This window comes from Tympanuchus pallidicinctus, unplaced genomic scaffold (assembly GCF_026119805.1).
Source record: "Tympanuchus pallidicinctus isolate F22 unplaced genomic scaffold, pur_lepc_1.0 scaffold9, whole genome shotgun sequence".
NCBI lineage: Eukaryota > Metazoa > Chordata > Aves > Galliformes > Phasianidae > Tympanuchus > Tympanuchus pallidicinctus.
The window spans coordinates 5,547,544-5,562,687 of NW_026294813.1; positions in this window are offsets into that span (position 1 = coordinate 5,547,544).

The following is a 15,144-nucleotide window of genomic DNA, read 5'->3' on the forward strand; positions in this document are numbered from 1 at the left end:
GATGTTAATGGGATAAATGCATTTTGAAGAAAAAAAAAAAAAAGGCAAAGAAAAAGTAAGTTATTAAAAATCTGGAATCTTGCAAGATTCAAAGAACACAACATTTATTTTACCCAAGAGAAAGTTAGGATTTGGTTTGACCATGTGGGGCCAGAAACACGGTGGCCACTGATCTGTTCACCTGGCGGGCAGGGCAGCCATTGCAGCACATAGCTGCCCCACTGGGGAACAGGAGCTAGGCGATCTCAGCCTTACAGTAGAGCATTGCACTGCACATGCTGTACAATGCCACAGGACTTGCTTTTGTGTTTATAATGATAAATGCAATTCACTTTGTTTTAGGTTTGGCTGACAATGGGCTTGTTCTTTGTCCAAATAGTGGATGTAACAGGGAGGGGAGAAGTTGGAAGGGCTTCTTCTATTACAACACTTTTCAAATGATAAAGCAGCAGGGCCTTTTATTGCAAACTAGCAAAGCATTTTCTTCACAGACAAATAGCTTTCTCTTTCTGTTTCTAATAGCCTCCAATCTGAGCTGATTTTCTCATTTAATCTTCATTGTTCTGCTCCTTCCTGTGTGTTTGCAGGAGAGAAAGAGCACTGAATTTCACACTGGATTAAGCAGTACAGGCAGCCATAGCTCCTAGTGCCCATGTGGGTATTTCCCCTGCAGAAAGAGCTCACGTGGAGGGGGAGGACATCAGGCTGCAGCACTTGCACCATTGCCACGTGCTGTTGACTGCAGTGACTGTGTGTCACTCTGCATTAGCATCACAGCAGTGGCCTTTTTTTCCTCAGCTGGAATAAAAAGCAGGGCATGTGCATGTGTACTTGTAATGAGCAGAGCCCCAGGCAGCCAGGCTGCGGGTGCAGTGAGGGTTGGCAGCCTGCTCACGAGGCTCCCCCAGATGAAATTCTTAGAGGAGCTCCCAGGTTTAGGGTCTGCCCCCCACACCCTGCAGCATCCCATGCCTCAAGAGCATGCCCAGGAACAAGGAACTGGTAGGTGGGTTTCTATTCTTGTGCTTCTCTCTCCTGCCATGGGTTGGCTTTCCTCTTCCTCCCATCATCAGGTAATTGAGTTTAACGGGGTTGGTCAACACAGATGCATTCAGACAAGGGAAAAGCTGCCTCTGCCAGTAAAAAGGATGTGTGTAGCTCATGGAGGCAGGCTCCTGCTCTCTGCTCTTGCCATATGACTGTGCTGTGTGCACCAACATGTGCATGTCTTTTTCTTACATGTACATCAAATCACTGCAAGTGGATGGCCTCAGCAGCTCCCAGAGCCTGTGTTTCATGTAATACTCTTCCTCCATCCCAAAGGAATGCTGTTAAATAATTTATGAATGAGCTGTGCAGTCTCTCACACTGAGGGCTCAGGCATTCCCTTCAGTCAATAACCCAAGGACGGCCTGGGCAGTTCCCTGGGTTTCTCATTCTCCTGGTGATACGGTGATGATAGCACTCCGGATAATCTCCTTGCTCAGCAGAAGGTGATAATTTTGCCTTTTGTCCTGAAATGGGTCACAGCATTAATCTGGGTTGTGTTATTGTTCACCCACATCCTGCATAGCATGCTTTCACAGGCTCTTTTTCATGAAGTGATCACTGATCATAAAAAAAAAAAAGCCACATATTACTTCCTCTCATAGATCCTACAGAGCCAGTTCTCTTGTGTCTTCTCTCCAGCTCACAGGCTCTGGTGATTGTTCTGACATCACAAGCTCCTGGCTGAGCCTATACCAACATGGGTAGATACACTGGTGGTTTTTATTCTACTTTTTTTTTTTTTTTTTTCCCCTCATGAAACTTAGGAAATAAGGACCTTACATATGGCAAAATTCAGAAATCCAACTGATGTGTTCAGACATTAAGAACAGCCATAAAAACAGCTGGTGTTAGTGCCTCAGCTGTGTATCCTGGGAAAGGGGTGTGGGAATTCAGTTGCTCACTGTTAGCAGCTGTCTCTGCACAGCAGAGAAAAGAATTACTTTACTACAGGCACCCTTCCCCTGGTGAACACTATCCCTTTAAAACTTGTAATGTTTCTTCGTGTCTCCCAGATGGATGAAGTCCCTAACTAAGCAGCCAGGGGCTAGGTGCCCACTGGTATGGGGACAGGCATGGAGCAGGGGGTACCACCATCTGAACTGGTCAACCACAGCTCGCTTTTATTCAATTACACAAATGGGTGTCTGAGTGTAGAAGCATGCTTAGGATACAGCAGATGTCATCTGGGTTTATTTTATTCCATTTATTTCATTTTGTTTCATTTTTTGCTGGTGTGGCTTTTCAGAAGAGTATTTCTGTATCATCTCAAGTTTTGCTAAAGGCTAGGCATATAAACCCTCTTTACACGCAATCAACTGATAACAATTGATAAGATAACATTGAATCATATGGAAAATGGCCTGTTCAAGATTGCCTTGAAATTCAATATGAAATACACAAACAAGGAAAGGAGAAGTGGAAATATTTCAAGGAGATTTAGACAAAAAACAAAGGGGAAAAAAAAAAGGAGAAAGAAAACAAGTTAATTACAATCAACTCCAGGTTTCTGACACTTCGCAGAAGTGTAATGTCTTGATGAGCCCTCTGCTTTCTTCATAGAACTGTAGAATCTACATTTTTCTGTAGAAAATGTAGAAAGAGACATTCCAAGGTCACCTAGTCCAACTACCTTGAAATAAGCAGAGATACCTACAGCTAGATCTGGTTACTCAGAGCCCCATCCAGCCTGACCTTGGATGTCCCCAGAGATGGAGATACCACTTGTCATAAAAATTTCTTCCTTATATCCAATCTGAATCACCTCTCTTGTTTGAAAGCATTTCCACTTGTCCTATCCCAACAGATGCTCCAACAGGTCCACATCTCTCTTGTATTGAAGACTCCATATTGGAACACAGTAATCCAGGTGAAGTCCCATCAGTTCAAATAGAAGGGCAGGATGATCTCCCTCGAACTGCAGGCCACATTTCTTTTGATGCAGTCCAAGGTGTGGTTGGCTTTCTGGGCTGCGAGGGCACATAGCTGGCTCATGTCCAGCTTGCCATCCACCACTAACTCCAACTTCTGTTTGGCAGGACTGTGCTCCACCTTTCTGCCCCCCAGCTTTACTTACAGTGGTGGCTGACATGACCTGAGTGCAAGACTTTGCATTTGGATTTATTGTACCTCATGTGGTTCACCTGAGCCCATTGCTTGAGTCTGTCGAGGTCCCTCTGGATGGCATAATGTCCCTCAGGTATATTGATCACACTACAGCTTGGTGTCATCTGCAAACTTGCCGAGGGCACATTTAATCCCACTATCAATGTCATTGACGAAGACATTGAAGATCACTGGTCCCAGTACTAACCCCTGAGGGACCCCACTTGTCATCAATCTGCATCCAGACACTGATCCATTGACCATCACTCTCTAGGTGTGTTCTCACAACCAGTTCTTTGTCCATTGTAACAGCACTGCCATCAAATTTGTATCTTTCCAGTTTGGAGAGAAGGATGTTTTGTGGGCCTCACTGAAGTCCAGACGGATGACATAAGTGGCTCTGCTGACAAAGTTACATTATCAAAAAAAGGTGACAAGTTTGGTCAGGCAGAGCCTACCCTTATCAGAGCTATGCTGGTTATTCCACATCACCTCCCTTTCTCTTCCATGTGCTTTAGCACAGCTTCCAGAATGATCTGCTCCATGATCTTCTCTGGCACAGAGGTGAGGCTGAGAAGTCTGACTTCCCTAGGTCATCCTTTCTAACCTCCTTAAAAATGAGCACTCCATTGCCTTTTTCATCTCATTGGAATCCACAGACTTAAGGATGTTCAGGTTCCTCAGGCAGTCGTGAATCTGATTTTCTCTTGCATCAGGACAAGCACTGCTTTCCCAATTTCCACCTTCCAAACTGTCCACTCAAGTGCTATGCATAGAACATTCGCTAATGAACAGAGGCAAAAATTTGTTGAATACCTCAGTCTTCTCCTTGTCTATTGTTAAAAGCTTGCCTGTGTTGCTCAGTAGGGAGTGCATATGCTCCTGGACTTCTCTTTTCCAGTTATGTATGTGTAGAAGCCTTTCTTATACTTCTTTATGCCCCTTGCCAAGTCCAGTTCCTGTTGAGCCCTGACTTTCCTCACCCCATACTTCCACAGCCTTGCAGCACTCCTATGCCCCTCCCAGTATCCCTGTTCCTGCTTCCACTGCTGTGCATTTTCTTCTTCCTCATCAGTTTGATCAGCAGGTCCTGGTTCAGCTATGTCTGTTTTTCTCGCTTTCCTTTCCTGACTTCCTATACCTTGGGATGGAGAGCTCTTGTGCCCTAAAGAAAGCTTCTTTAAAGATCTGCCAGCTCTGCTCTGCTCCCTTGTACCTGAGGGCAGTTTCCCAGGAGGTTTTGTTGACTGACTCCTCAAAGAGCTGTAATTTGGCTTTCCTAAAATTTAGCATTCTGATTTTACTCTTTGTCCCATATCCCTCAGGACTGTAAAACTCCACCATAGTCACTGCAGCCCAGGCAGCCTCCAATCCTGATGTCACCAGTCAGTTTACTCACACTAGTGAGCAGCAGGCCCAGTATTTCATCTCTTCTGTTGAGGTCATCTGTAACATGGCTCAGAAATTTATCCTCAGTACATTCCTGGAGCCTCTTGGATTGCCTACAGCTTGCCTTCAACTCCTGGTGCTGTAGGCTTTGGGTGTTTTTGTGTGTAAAATCTGAAGAGACTGAGAGTTAGAGAGGGAGAATTGGGAAGACACTAAAAATCAAAGCTTCTCAACCCCAGTGCCTCAATCCCAAGACACAGCTCAATGCCCAGAGGAGCCGTCTGTGGGACATAAGAACAGTCTGCATTCCAGTACTCTCCTCACAGTCAGTAATTAACATTAATGAACTCCATCAGTATTCAAACAAGTTATCCATCAGAATTTATAACCTGCAAAAGGAGCGCAATTTGTAACTGACTAGTTCTGCTTTCCTATGTTTTCCCTTGCATCTGAGCTCTTGAACATTCCTCATCAGAAATATTTCATGCAATTGCCTTTTTTTCCCCTCACCAAAATTATCAGATCTATAAATATCTAAGGTGTGGGGGGCAGAATGGCGAGGCCGGACTCTTTTCAGTGGTGAGTGGAGACAGGACAAGGGGAAACGGCCGGAAACTGCAGCATAGGAAGTTCTGCACCAATGTGCGCAAGAACTTCTTTACAGTGAGGTGACGGAGCACTGGAACAGGCTGCCCAGGGAGGTGGTGGAGTCTCCTTCTCTGGAGATGTTCAAGACTGCCTGGATGCCTACTTGTGAGACCTGCTGTAGGGAACCTGCTTTGGCAGAGGGGTTGGACTCGATGATCTCTGGAGGTCCCTTCCATCCCCTACAATTCTGTGATTCTGTGATTCTGTGATTCCTAGCCAGAAGGTCACACTGCATTTCAGGCATTGCTGCTGGGTGGCTGTCTACGGCCCGATGGAAGATCTTACAGACCACACTGGTGCTGATAAACTGAAATCTCCCCTGACAGGACAGCATTTTGTGCATGATTTAAACAAAGAAAAAATAGATGGGGAAGGATAGGGGACATAATTGGTGTCACTGGAAATCCAGTGAATGACTCTGAAGGCATTAACGAGATGCAGGAATGGCTTCACAAGAGTGCATATGAATCACTCTTTTCTCCTCTGTGCTGCATCAGCTCAACTGCTCCAACATACAGCTTCATTAATAATTAATACAGCATGGAAGCGACCCAGCACCATCATTTCTTGTCACAGCGGAAGGGGACAGTGTGGGCTCTGATCTGCACTGCTGCTCCTGTGTTACAGCTCCAGGAAGGACAGCCGGGTTTGAGAAAACAACCAACAAGGTCTCTGTGTCTCACTAAGGGAATAGCAGTTGGCTGGGGAAGCTGAGTGTTCTGCCCAAGGTGAAATGAAGGCTCCCGATGAGGAGGGAACAAACACACAATAGAGAAGATAACCTTGACATTTGCAGCACAGCTCAAACAGCAAAATCACCAGGAGCTCGTTAGAGGAGAGAAAAGCATTCCCACTTTCTGTGTTGCCTCAGTGATAGTCTCTGAAGAATCTTTAATGAACTGCTAAAAAAAGCTTATGTCTGCTCAGGTCGTGGCTTATTGCAAGATAAAGCACTCCTCAGCCCTCAGTGCCCTGTGCCCTGCAGACTGGCCTAGCTGGGGCTCTCTGGGTGCAGGACAGTAGATGAAGGATGTGGGAAGACACGATTCTGCCTGAGGAATTAGTTCCCTGGCCGCATTTCCAGCAGTCACTGAGAGGTGGGCTGCAGATTTCTCACTGGGTGAGGCAGCAACATGCTAGGCATGGAGGCCAAGAAGGTCTTGGAACAAAATCCTATAGGACAGCTCATGTGGAGTAAATCAGGCCTCAGTGAACAGCTTAACCGTGGGCATGGCAGATGGAATCTATTTTGGATCAACTGCAACTTATTTTTGTCATCTGTTCTAACCACAGATTAAGTAGCAACTTCCCCTGACACAGAGGGATGTTAAAACCTACTCACTCCAATTGTCTGTGTCAAGGTGGTGGGATGGTGTTTGACATAACTTACCAAGTTTTAATGCAGAGTTGTTCTACATAGATATGAGTTAAGACTTTCAAAAGTGCTTTCATGATTTAAACATCACTACGTAGTGAACTTTATAGATTAATAATCTAGGGATATCTATATACTTATTTTCTTGTTGGGAAGGAGAAATTTTATGTGGATGTGTGTGATTGAGCCATTTCTCCTCTGCAATAGTTGCAGATAACTGCCCTGCCCAGCTCATTAGTGCCAGGACCAATGATTCTACTTGGATTAATTCAAGCAGTTATTTCAAGCAAACTCCTGGTCAGACTGTCATTGAAAAAAGACCTTTCCCACAGCAGAGTCAATAAGAAGGAACGTATAAACATTTTTTGATTTGCCAACTTTTACTGAAATTACTTGTGCCAGCAATGGTAGATGAGGTGTGACATCAAGCACTGATGAGGCTGCTCTCTCCTACAGCTCTGCTGGGTTCATCACTGCAGCAGAGGGGTGATGAGCTGAGCAGTGGGACACTTCAAAATGGAGTGGAAAGGAAAGTCTCATGAATCAAGTGGGTCACATCATTTTAGTGACTAAACCAACTTTAACAGTGGATATGAATGAAGCAAGTTCACATCCTTGTTGCATGCTCCCTTGTTGCAGAAATAGTGAGCAGACTAGAAAGTAACAGAATCTGTCTGTCTGGTATGAAGTGAGTAGTAAAATGCTGCCTTTGCTTTGATTTTTTTTTTTTTTTAATTTCTTATTAAACTTTCAATTCAAATGAAGGAAAAAGGAACTGAGCAGGCTATCTGATAAAAACAGAACAAAACTGCAGAAGTCTCAGTTTTTGATTTTTTTGGTTTTGTTTTACTTTATTGCAAATGCCAAAGCCATTGGAAATAAGTTTTGACAGGGCAATCTTAGAAACAAGTATATGAGTCAAAAGATCAAAGTTGGTTAATCCGTTGCTCATCTGCAGCAGCTGTTAACGTTCTTAGATGTCAGTGGGTGCACTGTGCAAGCCTGGTACTTGCTGCAGCAGATCTGATGGAAGAACAGCCACCTCCACTCACTGTCCCTCTCCTGGGACTTAGTGCCAGTGCATCATTGTCTGGAGTCTTGTTTACTCCAGACTCGTTCAGTTGAAATAATGAAATTAGATGAAGCATATTTAAAAGCTAAGTGCTTTTTCAAATGGAAGCAGGTCAGACTGCCCCTCTGCTTGGGCAAGGTTGAAATGAGATTTATTCTGTGGCAAGGGAAAGGAATGGAGAGCCAATAACAATGTGAGGGAGGCGCAGATGCCTGCAGACTCTGCCTGTGCAAATATATGCTTCAAGCAGTGAGTTATCATGACATTTGTGGTTCATTATCTCTTGGAGAGTCCAATGTTTATGACTTGTATCAGCAACACTATCCTACAGGACATAGTGCAAAGGGCTTTTGTTTGGCTGTGTTAGCAGTAAATTCATTTTTCTATCTTCTGCAAACATGTACTTCCAGTTTTCACTCTTTTTTTTTTGTCAGGACCTCAGAAAGGGTTTTTATTTCTTCACTCAGCAGGTGATCTGTAACAACTCCCTTGTTACCGGGAGGAGAGAAGGATCTAGGAGAGGTGGCAGAGCTGGAGGAGGCTGCTACCTCAATCTGCACCTTCTCCAATTTTCTCACAGCACTGAAGAACTGAATCATTTATCAACTATATTTGAATGGCAGTTTGACATATTTATCACATCCATCACTTATTCCACTTTTACTCTGAGTAATTACCTGCAATCTTGTGTTACTTGCTGCATGCAGGGGTCCTTTTATTTAGGCTGGGGCGTTCCATTGCTTTCTTTATCCATGCTCCCATGAGGTTTCCTTCTTTGTACTAGATATATCATCAACTTGATACCCTTGCACCTTCCACTTCATTAGGCATGCTCTACAAAGGATGTATTTCTGTCCATAGAGCAGGGCAATTCACGTCTATCATGTTCTGTTACTTCAGAAGAATACTTATAAATAGTCATATAGGAAAATAACAGTCAAACTCATTTTCCTCTTGGCTCTGAATGTTCCAGAAACATCCTGGCTTGCCTGTTCTTTCACAGTTAATATCATCCAGAAACAAGTGCTTGTCTCCATGGTCCTGCACAACCTAGTCTGAGCATCCCTGCTTTAGAAGGGTCCAAAACTGCTCTGGGAATCTGAATTTTCAGCCTTGATCAGTGGGTCAGGATCAACTATTTTTTATCATAAAAGTTAACTATTATGCTGTGTTAGAAACAAATCCCTGCACCACATGAGAAGTATTTTGGACCCATTCTCTCCTCAGAGCATGAGTTGGCTCATTCCAGCTACCAGGAGGTGTAAGGTTCTCTTTGGTGTTTCTGGATGGGAAAGATCTGGAGCATCTGGGACCACTGACCTGCCTGCCATGCCACTGGGTGAAGCATCTCCTCCACAGTGCAGTCGCCCACAAGGAACATTGCTCATGATTCAGTTGTGTCAAAGCAAAGCCCAATACCACAGATTACAATGCCACTGAAGATAGAATTGTGCAAAGACATGAGGATATGCACTGAAACAATACTTGACTGGGTACCTTTTCTCCTATCTTGACAGATGAAATGGGACAGACAACATCTCAAACTGCTGAAATATTGCTCATTAGAGAATATAAAACCCAGCCCACCATAAAAAGACATGTCATCACAGTGCCCAGTTTGGTGTCACTGTGTTCATATGGACATTATCCACATCTCTGTACAGCACAAAGTGCAATAGTTCATTACACACACGTACAGGCTTTCTGCCACTCACTGACTCATTGTCCATCAGTACAGGGATGGCAACTTTCATTTATAGTTTTAGCACCCAGCAGCTTTCACTACTGCCTGCAGAAATGCAATCAGAACAGAAAAAGAAGGCAGAGAAAACCTGAGCTTGTCATGTCAGATTGAGACATATCAGCACAAGAGAAAGTAAAAAAATCAAGAAAATACAACTCAGATCTAACTAGCAGAGTGGCTTGAAGTGGCCTGGCAGTGTCAAAACTTGTCAAGGCTGGTTCTAAGTGTGGAAAAAGATGGCGGTCCACTTAGAAAGATATGAAGCCTGGGTTCAGACCCGTATTATCAGATGGATTGGTGGATGTAAAAGCATCCTCTCACTGAATTAGGTCAATTTGCATTTGGTTGGAAAAGGGATAGAGCATAACAGTGCCCATGCCAGGCAGATTTTACCACTAAGAGCAAGGACACTTGTTAAATCTAAGGTTATCTGATTTTTGATCATGGAAGAATCCCTGATGCTGATACCTTGCTTGATCCTACCACTCCTCGCATAGACTTTGAAGAGAAATTAACAATTCAGAATGTGTTTGAGTCAGAAACATTTGTACACTTCTTTTTCTGTAAAGGTGGATGGTTCTTAAGGTCTGTACAATTAATTTCACATGAGCACAAATGTAAAATGGGATTACCTAAGTAATTGCAGTGATAACAGGAGCTTGCAACAAGAAGGAGGTGGCCTGGAATGCTAGCTGGCCTGTAAGATGGGCAGCAGGCTCTGGCAGGAGTTTCTGTTACCACTGCAAGAGAAGACGTCTAAAAGGCACTGGAGAAGTGAAAGAGGCAGAAGAGTGCTGATTCTCAAACTGTCTGCTTCCATCCCCTGGAAAGACTGACAATTTTGCCTTATCTCATGGAGGGATCTTCCCAACAAATGAGATTTCCTCTGTTCCCCAAGAGCATAGGAAACCATGTGCTACTATCCAAATTACAGCTGGGCACCTCAGTGCTAGTGCTGGACATCCTCCCAGAATTTAATTAGATGCAGTAATGAAAATAGCATGCTGTTCTCCACTGCTGAAGTGAGCAGGGAACTGCCAAGATGACAGAGAGCACGCTACCAGGTCTCAAGGACATTCATGATTCACACTGCAGGAAAACACCTGACAAAAAGCAAGGCACTCCTTGGGAAATTCCATCTGTGTTTGAAAGAATTTCTTCTCCTGCACTGGAGGAAAAAGGAAGAGACCTGGAGGAAAGGAATGAGACCTACTTTCCTTTCAGAATGTAGAAAAGCAGTGAATGTAAGTAAGGCAGCTCACCCCAGTCTTTCTGCCAGCTATATCCCTAATAAGCAAGCCTGCTGACCTAGATCAGAATCCATGTACTGAGATGCAAACTGTGCAACATGAACCATTGAACAGGCATTCTGAGTGCATGTGCAGTGAGCTGCAGATAGGCTGGCACAGGTGCCGTTCCAGGGGCAATGGATGCTGCGACATCTGTATGCCTGTGTCACAGAACAGCTGTATAAACTAGCAAGCAGGAAGCATGTTTTAGGGCCACACTTTTTCAAGAAACCACCCCATGCTCAGCGTCTGCTCTGTACCCAGCCCAAGCAGCAAGTGAACCTCTCTTAGGGTCAAAATGCCTTGAAGAATACATCTCAGTAAGTGAGGGAAGCAAACGGTAGGGATGCCAAACTGACAGTCAGCCTCCGGTAGATACAGCCTTGACAAATCCCCTCCCTCCCTTGTGTGACACATAGCATTTGAAGAGTGAATATGCAACCTGCAGCGGGGAAGTGCAACAGCACAGGATGTCTGTGCGTCACATGCTATTCCTGCTACCTGAGTCCCCTAGTACATCAGGGACATGTGAAGAATCTGCTGTCACCTCCCACTTTCATTCCTTACATCTATCTTTTGAGCAGGTGCGTGTAACTTGACACACCAAGGGAGGCTTATGAAATGACGTTATTATAAGGATGAAAAATAAGTTTGTGTTCGCTTTTCTGCTTTCTGTCAGTGACGTATGATTATATAAATATCAGTACTAGCAGGTCAAGACAAGCATAGATAGCATCATTAGCTTGTCCCACAGTCTTGCGTGCTCTCAAGAGTGCATATGCAATGGCCACCAAAGCAGTGGGTGTTCTGCTTATGCAGAATTACAGTACCCTTGCCTCATTCCTCTCCAGTCTAAGATCATGAGTCTGACCTAAGCAGAGCTCATACCCGGGTCACTCATGTCCAGGCCACTTGGTACTCCTGGGCAGACCCTGCTTTCTTCTGCCATGAGGATAAGTTTATTCCCAAGGTTTTACCATTGGCCTTCTAGACCAGTGCCTGTTGCCCAAACTCAGAAACTCTTTTTCCACAATAACCTCTGACTTTATTGTTGTAAAAGTGTTTCACCTCAACCTAGGATTTTCATTCTGTCACATGGAGAACATATGTGTATGAAAGCAAAAATGGAGCAAGTGACCATTTTATCTGCAACTTGAAATTCTGAGGAAGAGAGGAGGGAGAAGTGGAAAAAAAAATCAAAGCTAGTGCTTAGTCCTAGTTTCCATGCTTCTGCATGATTAAATGCAGTAAAATAATAAACAAGCAGGTCTTTTCGCTTGGCATGTTCATTTTCCTCTATGTTCAGCAAAAGCTTGAGATCTCTGGCTTAGTCTGCATCCTGTAGAATGCCAGGAACAAATAAAGGAGCTGCAGCTGATGGCTTAACCACATTCCCCTAAGGCCACAGTTACGACTGAATCAGTGCTATGTCAAGGACTCTGTAACGCACTATGTGCACAGTGTCTTTATTTCTGATTAATATAAAAAATGGCTGAGATTCTTCCCCTAAATCAATACAGACTACCAAGCTGTTCTAACCACAGCTTAAGTGAGATGTAAGCAGAGTGCTGGTCTTCCTGGAGTCCCTATGCAGATTTAATCTATCTGTCTTATAACTCAAATCATAAAAGTGCCTTGGAAATTTGGTCTCCTAATGAAAACAGCAGGAACTGAAGAGTCAGTATTATAACGTATTTACTCATTTACTCTTTGCCTCTAATGAATCATCTCCAGCACAACCAGTATCACATTGTATTAAGGCATGACAGTGCCACCTGATCCTAGCCTAATCTCATTAATTCAAAGCACAATCTGGCTATGCAAACTCAAGGGGTATGTGCGGAAAGAGCTAAAAAAGTGGGGTTTTTTTGTTTGTTTGTTTTTTTTAATTACTCTTCCATTTGAAACTATGCAAGCCTCATTAAAAGCATGGAGAGTTTTAAATGCCTGCTGTGGAAAACTGATTAAAGCATGGGCTGTCATTAGCGTGTCAAACACAAAATAGATAAAGTGTGAATCCACTGGCAAAAGCCAGTCATATGATCCCATGGGAAAGAACCCATCAGCCCTGATGACTGAAATGTTTTAGATGCAAAAAGTGGAGCCAGGAATCCTTTCCTGTTACAAACTCAGTCATTCAGTTGTGAAGAGCCCAAATCCCCATCTCCCTCCTCATTTACTTACATGCAGACTTTGAGGACTGCAGAATCACTAGATATGTAATATGACCTCTATTTCTTGGAACGGCATGCAGCTATTCAAAGCTCTGATTGACTAAAAAAAAAGAAAAACCCATCAGTATGATATCCGTGTAGATGAAAAACTTTTATTTTATCCTTTTATTTCAAAGTGCTTTATTTTTCTTGTAGAGATTTCTTTTTCCTAGAGATTAATTTTTGTAAACACCAACTGACAAGCCTCCCAGCTGCAATATGATTCATTCTCTTACCATTCATAGAGTTAAAAACTAAATTTTGCCTATAAACAGAAGTCCTGTCTGAGTTGGCAAGACAAGAAAACTTTGCCCAAAGGGAAGTCCCTGGTTGTCTAGCAGGAACACAAACACGCTAATGAGGAGCAGGAAATCCCACCTGAGTTTTCCAAATCACACAGGTACCCTTGTTTCCATGTGGACTGAGGAATGAGGCAGAACTGTCATGGTGCTGCCCAGTGGTATCTGATAAGACCAGCTTTATTTTTTCAGTGAATGTTCGAATGTGCTCAGCATCCTCACAACTGAGAGATCATGCAAACAAAACACTTCTGTTGGGAAAAAGAATAATCTTTGAGGACCCTGAAGTAAGTTTCCTTTGAGCTCAAGAAGGACAGAGAGGTTTCTGCAAGTGGTCCAGGCAGAAAATTTATTCTATGTTGTATGACAGAGGCAAGTTGATACGCCAAGATGACCACTGAGAAGAAATACTGATGTGGTTGCTTTTGGTTGATCAGAGATGCAATATCAGACCATCAATACCTTCCATTCTTTTATGTGATTACAGCACCTTGTCTGAATAGCTGCAAACCCGATATCGAATATCACCATCAGGGTAGAAGTAGCGAAAGACTGAATAGATACAGGAGCAAGAACAACATGGATTCCTTCTTCACTTCCCCCTCTCAAACCTAGCTCAACTAACTTTGATCACTTAAAACCCATCTAGATTGATCTTCCTCTGTCCCCATCTGGTTTTTCTTACAGGCTCTGATGATGCTTCTTCCTCAGAACTGAGCTTTTAATCCTTTATCTTCTCCTACATACACCTGTTTTCCTAAATTTTAAATAAAGATACAGCGGAGACACAATAGTGTTTACAATGCCTGTAAATAGAAAGGCAAGATCTTCAGCCTTTGAATGAAGAAGGATTTTTGGTTAACTTGTAAGATACTACCATATTATGAGCAAGTAACACACTCACTGGCTTACATGCTTTAGTCTTCTTTCCACAAGCAACAACATTCACTTTTTTGAAACAAAACACTGTGAACTGGTGGCGATTTGACCTTGGCTGGCCATCAGGTGCCCACCACAGTGCCCTCTCACACTCTATACTCAGCAAGACAGGGGGAGAAGATACAAATGGAAAAACAATTGACAGTGCAACTCTCAGAAGCAATGAACAGATGCTGCAGTTAGCACGTCAATCTTTGTTTTGAGAAAATTCAGGGCCTTCTGTGGACATGGTCCAGGAGCACTGAGAGAATGCCTGGCAACCCTTATTGGAAATGTGAAGGTGCCCACTGCTTTTAGGCAAGAACAGAATGCAGGGTACCACAGGGTACCACATGTGTGGACATGGGGAAGCTCTAACATCTTATGTGTAATTATCTGCCCTTGTACATGGAGCCTTTGCTGTAGCAACCCATTGATTAGAGAGAGTCAAGCATTCCTTCAGATGCTGTCTGGGAAAGGCATTTAAGGGTCTGGTCTGGCACACAGGTAATAACAGAAGCAGACAATAGATGCAGCAGTTTATGCAGAAGGGAGTGAGGAAAGGGTCAAAGAAGGGACGCCAGGATTGAGTTTGGCTCGTTTACCACAGTTTTGGATATGATAGTGACATTCCCTTATTCTTTTTGGTGTTCTTTTTACAAGACTTCCATAAGGCTTTTGACACTGTGCCCCGTAGTGTCCTCATAAACAAGATAATGAACTATGGGCTTGAGGGGTGCACAGTGACATGGGTTAAAAGCTGACTTAGCAGCCAAGCTCAGAGGGTAGTGGCTCAACACCATCACTGCAGCCCTTACATCCCAGACATCCACCAGCAGCAGGACTGCCAGAACACCTATGTTGCAGGAGGGCAGGAAGGCAGCCCCACAGCCACCTCCAGACTCAGCCCCGTCTCTGTAATACTAACAAAGCAGTTGGGGTTGCTTTCCCTATTCATTCTGGTTTCTTCCTCTTCTGGCCCTGGCTGAGGCCACAGAATTATCACTATTATCATGTCAGAATTATCATCCCTGGAGACTTCAA